Here is a 10,487-nt window from a genome sequence, read left to right as displayed (position 1 = left end):
CATAAGCATCTGTTATCCAAAATAATATATAAAAATTTATAGAAATATAAATTATATTAATTGGGCTATATCAGCCAAATTGTCAATATATATATCTAGAGCAAGCTAGGTCCTTTTGATAGTCAATTCTCAATATATACATTGACTAAACTAGAGTTTATTGTATTTTTTATTATTATTTTTAAAAAAATAAGATAATATAGCAATTGACTATAAATAACTTTTCCAATTGTCTTTGATCTTACTTGCAAGTGTGATGATATTCCGATTTAAAAAATACTACTACTAAATTATATAGTAGCTGGCAATTCATATGTCTTGATGGTATTATTTGGATCATGTGCATTTATAAATGACAATTGATTAATATATGTATGCATTGACGCAGCTGTGACATTAGCCGAGTTATTGTGATCTTGAGGTTTGCTTTTATTTTGTTAATTTCCCCAGTACATAATGAGGTTTGCTTTTATTTTGTTAACATAAAACAGAAATCTATATTAATATTTAAGACAAATAATATTTTCAATCCTCGTGAAGGAGAAACGGGTGTACTGGTGTATTAGAAAACAATAGAAATAATAAAAATTAAAGAATGTTTAACAAGTTAAGCAATAAACAATGGTAACAATAAAAATTACTACTAAAAATAAATGTACAAGAAAAAGAGTTTACGTAATTTTTATTCACGGAACAAGTGAAAATATTTGGGTTCTCTAGGTTCAAGGGTAACTTAGGTAGTTTGTTTCTAAATCTATTATACCATATCATTCTATAAGATTATTGAATTTAAAAAAATGAATGGTTGAAATAAAGAGTAAATATTATTCTTAAAATAATTTCATCCCTCCTCGTTAAATATATCTATTTTCTGATACTTTTTTATAAAATAGGAGAAGGATTTTATTGTTAGAAATATATGATTTTCCTGGAAAAAAATCCTGCAAGAGTTTTCCAAATATATGATTTTCCTAGAACCATTATTTTCCAAATATATGATCTTCACATGATATTTATTTTTGAAATATTTGTTTCTTAGAACTTATGACTTTGTAGCAATAAGACTTATTTTTATTATTTAAAAGTTCGATTAAAAATTGTAATTTTTTTAATAAAAAACTTTTAAAATTCAGGATTGAATACACCCCCACTTAACAAAATTTATAAGCTTTAGAGAAAAAAGAACTATTATATGATGTAAGTCATGATATTGATAACCCATTTTATAAAAAAAAATTTCGGCCCTAGCTAAGAGATATAACACAAAATAATTGGATACTTGAAGTTATAATTTTATAGTTATTTTATTTTAATTTTGGGACTTCTAAGTCTCCAACACATTTCACTTGTATTTTTACCGAATTTGTTCTACTCTCTACTTGTTTTACTCTAGTGTGTTTTCTAATGGATTTTGTACCTTGCATTTGGACTTTTGTTGCAGCTTTTGTATCTGCTATTGTTGTGTCATAAGACAAGGCATATTTTCTAAAGCTTCAAGATGGCAGGTGAAGATCACTTAATTACAAGCAAATAAGTTTATATTGCTAGGAAATCTTTCTATTTTAGTGGATTATCCCCCTTCCCCCTTTGTCAACTTAATAGAAATTTGTTTATGCCTTGTGCTTTTTTTTCCGTAACTTATTATGGACAATTCCCACTTATACAATTAATCACTACTTGCCATGTTCCACACTTATAGCAGTGTTTTATTATTTACTTGTTCTAAGGTGAGTTTGTTACCTACTCAATGTTGTGATTGCTTATAAAGACTTGTGTGTGAATGACAAGAAAGACAAAAAAAGGAGACTAGTTGGGGGTTTGGAGTGTAATGAAAAGAGAGTTAATGGAGTGGTTCTAGAAAAAGCTGCTCAATTAGGTAAGCTAGGCCTGGATTTGGTTGGGTGAGGTATGTAGAAATTGGTAAAGGATTAAGAAGGGAAAGAGCAAAACAAGGATTAAAAATGGTAAGAGATTGGAAGCTTTTATCGTGTAGAGTGTTGGCACCAACAAATGTTAGAATCCTGGTGTCATTTTATTAGACTTCTTTCCTCTTTGTTTTGTTCACTCATCAATAGTGCCTTTGACTGCCATTGCAGTCTTGTGTGTTATGTTTCTGCCTCACTACTCTCTATGTCTCTCTTCATGTTTTGTATATTAGTGTATTTCACGTGTTTCTTTGCATCTCATTTTGATGGTCTAAGATGATCAAGGGAACCAAAAAATGATTCTTTGTTGAAATTTATTATTTTATATATGTAACTTTAAAGAATAATATGATAAATATTTTGGACTGAAATGACTATTCTTTGTTGATTTTAATTAAGAACTAATTAAGATAATATTTTAATAATTTTAAACACTTTTTTTCATAATTTTAGGAGATAATTTAGTCAATTATTCCAACTTGCGTGTGTGAGACTATACTATACTAGTAGTGTATAGGGATTCAGAATTAATTTAATCTTTTTATAAGGTGGCAAATTAAGGCTTAAGTTTTTTTAAAAAAGATGTTTATATTTAGTGTTAAATAGTATTTCGTACAGAATTATATCTAAAATAAATAACATGATCAACTAGGTAGGAGTTGAGAAAAGGTATATAGGAATAATAGAGATTATGTGCAAGGTAGGAGACAAAAGTCTTTTATAATATGATCAATTAAGATTTAAATTATTTTAAAAAAATCATATTTAATTTAGTGCTTAATTGTAACTTGAACATAATTGTCATTAAAAAAAATTGTGAGAAAAAAAAATACTACGTGTATAAGAATTGAGATTATTTGCAAGGGTGAGAGAAAAAATACATAGTATAAGGATTAGAGACATGCTTAGGATTTGTGCCCATTGAATATGTGTGCATGCTAGTGAAAGTAAGTAGCTTAGGATGACAAACAATTGACTAAAGATTTCGTTTTATTTTCTTTCTTTTCAAAGAGTGGAACACCTTTTTTTACGTTTTTTTGACATAAGTAGATACCTAATAAACATCTTTAATTAGTTCATTTTCAGATAATAATTTTTTGTACTTTCAATATTTTTTTTTGTGATGCATTCATATCTAAATAACAACTTTCATTTTCTCTGTTAGGAATTTGCACACCACTGTAATAAGCAACATCAAATATTTTATGCTAATTAAACATATAAATATAAATATACACAACATTTCAATGTAATTAGCATCTGTAGCTATATTTTTAGCTTTTCGTAGGTTGCTATGATTAGATTTCTGAAACTGAACCCTCTTTGGATGTTATGGTTAAAGCTGAGCTATTATCGGAGTCCACTGCTTTCCATGTTCAGCCCCTTGATTCAGTTCATATGAATTTTTAAGATAATTATGATTATTAAATACATACTAATAGTTGAAATTGGTTGACAATGATTTAGCATATATGGTTATTTGTGGTAAACCTATTTATTGTACTGCTCCATCTAAAATTTGGTACAACATTCAAAGACGGTTAATAACAATTAACCGTCTTTGAAAGGCACAACATTCAAAGACGGTTATTAGCAAATAACCATCTTTGATTGTAAAGTCTGACACACATTTCAAAGACGGTTATCAGTTAATAACCGTCTTTGAATGCCTATTCTGACACACAGTTCAAAGACAGTTATTAGCAAATAACCGTCTTTGAATGTAAACTCTAACATAGCATACAAAGACGGTTATTAGCTAATAACCATCTTCGAAAGGTTCCTATATTCAAAGACGGTTATTATAATAACCGTTGTAAAAATTAATTTCGTTTTAACAATGAAGGTTAATAACCGTCGTTAAATGCACTTATTAATCGTCGTAAAAAACCTTTTTTTTTAGTAGTGGAAGCAATTAATAGATAGTGTTTTTGGAAGCCAAAAAATGAGTTTTTTTGTGTATTTTTTCCTTTTGTTCAATAAAAATTTATTATTGAAATTGCAAAGGATTAACAGACAAAAACCTATTCGACTTCCTCTTCACGATTCGAATCCAAATTCGGGCAATTTTTGATACATACAATAATTTTAAAAAAAAATATCTTGCGGCCTCGTATTTTTATTCATCCATGTTCCATGAAGTAAGTAACTGCTGAAATGTTGCTTCCTGCAACTCATATCCACTTTCAATACACCTTTCCTTCTTCATTGAATTTTTCCCCTCTTCCATTCCCCAAATCCAAAACCAGATTCCACATTCATTGCTCCACTCCCGAGATTCAAACCCGAACTTGTCGATCTCATCCGCCATTGAACGAATCGCCAAGAAGCTCCACAGCCTCGGCATCGCCAAGAAGCGGCGCGTGGGGCACACCTTCGAGCCGAGCTGGAGCATGCCACTGAAACCGGTGCCGGTGCCGGTCCTAGGGACCGGCATCACGGCACTGAGCAAGAGCGAGGTGAGGAGGCAGAAGAAATTGTGGGCAAAGGAGTCAAGGAGGAGGAAAGAATTGGTGCCGACCTTGGTGGAGCTGAGCCTCTCAGACTCAGAGATTCGGCACCTGACCATGCTAGGGTTTACGACAAAGAAAAAGGGAGATACAAGGCAACAATGAGAGAGAGGAAAGTGAAGGGTGAGTGGAAAATGAAGGGTCAGCAGCAGTGTACCCGAGAAGATAAATAAGAGAGAGAAAAAAGCATAACAATTCAAATACGGGTTTTTAAAATAAACGTCCTTGCCGCGATACTATTTTTCTAAAATTTTATTTTAATTTGCAAAACTGCAACAAGGGCGGTGATTTCTTAAAAAATGTTGTTGTATTCATTGGCATGCTGTGAAATACGAAGACGTTTTTCACTCAAACATAGTCATTTGTTGAACCACTCAAATACCACATTGGGCAGCACCAAAAACGTTGTTGTTAATGTCGGGGTATTTACAAAAATGTCACCGCTACAGATTCAACAACGTTTGCATAGCACCGATGTTATATTGATGTCGTGGAAATGCTTTTTTATAGTAGTGATAGGTACACTAGTGCAACGACTCCCCAAGCATACCGGAGGCAGTCATCCAGGTTACTGAGGTAGAGGAGGTAGGTGACATGGACATGAATTGAGGACTTGTCAACAAATATCATACTATCGACCAAGTGTATATAGGTCTGCCAGCAACGCCAGCCTATCCCTGGCATCTACGGTGGTCGCCATTATAGCCTCTTCCTTTGAATTAATGCTAAGGTGAGTCATGAGCAAAATCTTCATGACCTCTTTACTGACCAACTTCATCTCTGATTGTCATTTTTGGGTCCATAGATGACCAACACAGTGGTCCTTGTAACATAGGATCAATGACAAATCGACTAGACCTCTTCCAAATGGAGGTCCAATGATCCTATTAGATGGGTGTGCCTTTACTTGTGGCTTTGGCTCTAGTTCTAGCTTTGTCGACCAATGTCGTTGGCCGCGTGTTGACACGGTCAGCCTTCGATGCCTCTCTTTAGCATCATCCCTTTCATGTGAGGGGCTCGGGCACTCATGAGAGGGATTGCATCCATCCACATATGATGCATGTTTGGTTCGAGCCATCGAAAATTAAAGGAAAAATAATTAAACTATTGATAAAAAAAATAACCAAAAAAACATTAATTATTAAAAATAAAATTAAAAATAATAACCAAAACATAATCATGATTCCATTTTGGTTATGGAATGAACCATAACGGAATCATGATTTCATTTGTGGTTTGCAAAATCAAAAGAAAAAGTAACGGAATCATGATTTCGTTGTAGAGAAACCAAAAACCCCGAATTGTAATTTTGTTGAATATAAAACCCTAAAAAAATAGTAGATTTGAGAGGGTGCACAGAAAGGGAGAACAAAAGGGTTGAGAAGTAGAAGGAAATGGTTCATTTGGTTAGGTTGAGGAGGAAGAAGGAAGAAGGAGAAGGGAAAGAGGATCTAGTATGAGAAGGAAAAGCAGAAGGAGAAGGGATGGGGATTTGGGATTAAGATGGAGAAGAAGGGGAAGAAGGGGCTAGGAAGGGGAAGAGGGAAGAGTAAGCAATTTTAAAGTTGGAGGTAAAAGGATAATTTCCCAATGATGTAGGGGCCAATAATAATTTGTGTAGGAACCAATAGTATTCTCCTCAATTTAAACATATTAGGACACTTTTTTCTGGATGGTCACTACGTATCACATTACTTGATATGCAAATTGAGGATCACATATGTACCATAACTATTGGCTAGCCCAATTTCAAAGGCTATTGTTAGTGTGTCTCATCTAGAGACTAGATTCAAATCAATTAGTTGTGAATGGATATATGCTCCCCTCTACTGCAATTTTACATTCTTTCAGGTAATGCATATTTTTACTTTTTTGGAGCAATAATTAGACATCACGTGTATTGTAGTTTTGATTAATCAATTTAAATATTTACTCTCAGAACTTTAACATACAAAATTCAGCTATTCACATTCAAAACTTTCCGCAGCTATAGCTCTTTTCTAGTTTTATAATTAATTAAATACATCCATTATGTTAGTTACATACTAAAATCCAATGAAAGAAAGGAAAACAACCCAATTTCATAGTAAACGATAGAATTAGAGGAATAGTAGAGCCTATTCTTGAGGTAACTCATAGGACCATTCCAGACAAATTAATACAGGCTGCATGGTCACAACTGCAGAAATTTGTGAACTAAAGAAAAGAAAGAGCAATAAAGATCTTTGTAAGGAAAAGATTCTTTTGTTATTCTCTTTTCTAGTAAATACCGAACTTATTTTCAATTTTGTTTCATTTTGAATTTTTTTTATTTTTTATTTATTTTTAATATAGACTAATTTGATCCAATGGCCCCACATAGTAAGACTAAGCTGAGCCTTAAAAAAATATTGCCTAAAGGTAATGCGGGCTTGATCGGTTTGATTTTTCAGCCCAAAGGAATCCAAGCCAAAGAAACAAAGTCTCTTTCTCTTCATCAATTAGTTGAATCTTTTTAAAAAAAGAAAAAAGAACAGCAATTAGTTGATTCATTTAGAAATCATTGTGAGTGTTTATTTGAGCTTTGGGCTAAAATTTCTACATGACAACATGATGTATTATTGTATAATTACAAAATATATGATTTAAATCCAAGTGCTTAATATAGTTCCCTTAAGTTATTGAGTTAAATAAGAGGTGTCATGTTATGTGCATTTAGGAGTGGCTCTCAATTGAACCTCTCCATTATACTTTTATTAACCCATCTTCATCACTACTGTGACCATATATTATCACTATGACCGTCATCCACACTACTATAATTACAACAATAGCGATAATGGTTATGGTTGTCATGATGATGGTGGTAGAAACGACAATCATGATGATAAAGGTAGAGAAGTCATGATTGTGATGGTAACGAGTTAATAACACTCTTGAAGAGTAACATGATAATTGAGTTAAATTTATATCAACAAGGATAAGTTCAATGGTTGACATTTGTCATTAGACAAAGATAATCTTTTGTTATTAATGCATTAGTTTATTGATTTTAGAATTAGATTATAATCATCTAGATTAAGCCATGTTTTCTCCACATGAAATCATATCACATTCGTGCTAAATTATTTCTTAGAAAAATATGAAGTCAAACAAGAAAATATAGGCATTAAAATCCCACAAATTCATACATTTTTACCAAATAAAAGTAGGGAAAGCAACTAAGGGATGAAAATCCATAAGAAAATAGATATGAAGTAAACAACTGTTATTTGCTAAACGTTATGTTGCAAAAACACTTTGGAAATTAAGTTGTTCCTAAAACATATTGTTAGCCAATTATTCTGAACTATTAACAAAACACTACTAGAAAATTGTTCTTTTACGAAGCACATTCTAAGACGGTTATGCGGAACCGTCTTAGAATGTCATGTGGTGACAATTTTGTAATTAGGGGAATGAAAATTTTTTTTTACAACGCACATTCTAAGACGGTTATGAGGAATTATCTTAGAATGTCACTCGATGACAATCTTGTAATTAGGGGGAATGAAAACCACGACAGTTTTACGTAAAATTGTCTTGGTTTTAAGTCCCAAATAGTTGGCACTGAAATCCCTAGCTCGATCATTCCCCCCTGGAACCTACTCTCCCTCTAGCTCACCCACTCTCAAAAGTGCCCTACATCAACCATTCGCTGACATCAACTCCTCACCCACTATCCCTCTTGTTGTCCCTCACTCTACTCATCTACTCACCAGCTATCAAAAGTGTGTCTCCCTCGTGTTGCGCCTCTGTATGTTGTGTGCAGGCATCGCCATATAGGTAAGTACCAACTATTTCAATTAGTGAGTAATGAATTTCATATATCTGTATGTTATTTTGTTCTTGTTTTCTATGGTGTCCATAAGAGGAATCCCCAGTCAGAACTTTCCTACTGTTTCAATTGGTAACCAATGCCTTTGATGGTAATTTGTCTTTGTCAATTGAATTATTCTGGTAGACATTATTCTATCTAAGAGCACCAAAAGAATTCTAACCAGAAGATTTGTTGTGTGAATTTTTCGGAACACTTGGCTTCATTGGTTGGTTGGATTTAACATCAAAATGCTCTTTCTAGCCTGTCAAACTTCTGCCCCCAGTCAAACTCAAACCTTCCTTTCTTTGAACAGTCACTTTTGCTTGGATTACAAGTGAAATGGACTTCCCCTTATTCTTCAAAGAATAATCTTCTTCCTCGTTTGTATGAGATTTGACGGATATAGTTGTGTCCACAGTTTGTTCAACCATGCCTCTCAGTTCCTTGAAACTTTGGTTCCAATTTCTTGGCCATGGCCTGCTGAATCTTTTGCTTATGCTTGTTGGGAACAACATGTGTGTCATATAAGATGACATTAGGCTTTATATCAAAGTCTGTAATATATAGGTCCTTCATTGCATCTGATACGTGTGGATCTTGAACAAGGATGTCTTTGATTGATTCAGACATAGGTAGGCCATTCATCATATTCTTCTAGTAGTCTCCCGTGTCTTTTCTTGCTTAGCTGAGGTTCACAACGTATTTAAGTTGAAAGAAAATAGAATTAATCAATAACATATATATGATAAAAGAGCCTTCACATAATAAAAGATGAAATGAAGTGCTGCACATATAAAACCTTACCAGAAGAGAAAACAATACGAAAACAGCATAGAAAAAGACATGGTATGGAGTTCTCATTAGATTTATGAAGGGTAGGATCATCCCTTTTTGTGTCTCTATTTAATTCTATATCATCCTTATCTCATTTATACTAAATAACTTTACAATATTATTTTTACCGAAAAATGAATTTCAAGGAAGAAGAGTTTCAAATACTATTTTGTTTCTAAAGCAAAAAAATGTATTAGAAAAAGGGAAAGAAATCATAAATTTTACCCAAAAAACCCTAAACAACATTGTTTCAGGCTAATATATATGTGTGTGTGTGTGTGTGTGTGCGTGCATATAGTCATACACACATCTAGCTTTATTGCCATCTTTGGTGATATAAACAACCAAAACAAATAAAACATGGGCAGCCTAATAGATAAAAAATGTTTAATCTCATAGCATTCAGCAATCAGGCTTACAATTTTGGGTTTGCTACTAATGGAAACACCTCCATTGTTGGTACTAGATGGAAAACACCGACATTTAGAGCACTTGCATCAGATCGCAAAGTATTTCCTTTTGACAAAAGAACTTCAAAACCCCCAAGCCCAGTAATTCCAGCAAGTGGAGTCATTGGCACACGTGCAGTAATCTCAGTTCCCTTCTACAATAACTTCTCCATCCACGAAATCTGCATTGAAAACACTAAATCACATAAAATTTTCTAATATATTGAGCCCCTTAGAACTTACGAAAATGACTCTCGATGACATCAGATTCATAATGATCTACAAGAATTCACAAGAAATGGTTGTCTTATACCAAGAATTCAAACCAAAAAGTAATCAAGGTGAGAGAAATGGAGAAAGTGAGAGAAAAATGTGTGTTAAAAAGAGAGGAAGAGAGAAAAAAGAAAGACAAAGGAAACTGACTCTGAATTCTAGACTTGAACTGAATATGAAAAAAAAATTCATGATTATACTGATATGGTTTTTGGATTTTATTACGATGATTGGTGATAGTTAGTGTCAGTTGTATAACTGAATGAATAGATTGATAATAGTCTAGTGTAAGTGTAATGGAGTGAACAGTAATTAATGCTAATATTATAATACCGCATAACCATAGTCTTAATAGATATAATGTAATGATTGCCTTTTCTTCTATACTTTCTTTAGGTTTCATTTACATCAAATGAAACTATTTCTGGAAAATCTTACAATGAAAATAATAAATTTTAGAAATCAATGTATTCTCTATTAAATGTTGAGAGAAAAGGGTTAGCAAATTTTCAAAGAACTAGTATAAAATTTTGTAAATATAAATTGAGTAATTAAAAGAAAAAAATAACTTTTTTGCATTTTTAGAAAAGCTTCTAGAAAGAGTATATTCTTTCATCAATCATTGACAATAAATGTTGCTATGAATACAAATCCATTC

This window comes from Glycine soja, chromosome 18 (genome assembly GCF_004193775.1).
Source record: "Glycine soja cultivar W05 chromosome 18, ASM419377v2, whole genome shotgun sequence".
In the NCBI taxonomy this organism is placed as follows: domain Eukaryota; kingdom Viridiplantae; phylum Streptophyta; class Magnoliopsida; order Fabales; family Fabaceae; genus Glycine; species Glycine soja.
This window is presented reverse-complemented; position numbering follows the sequence as displayed.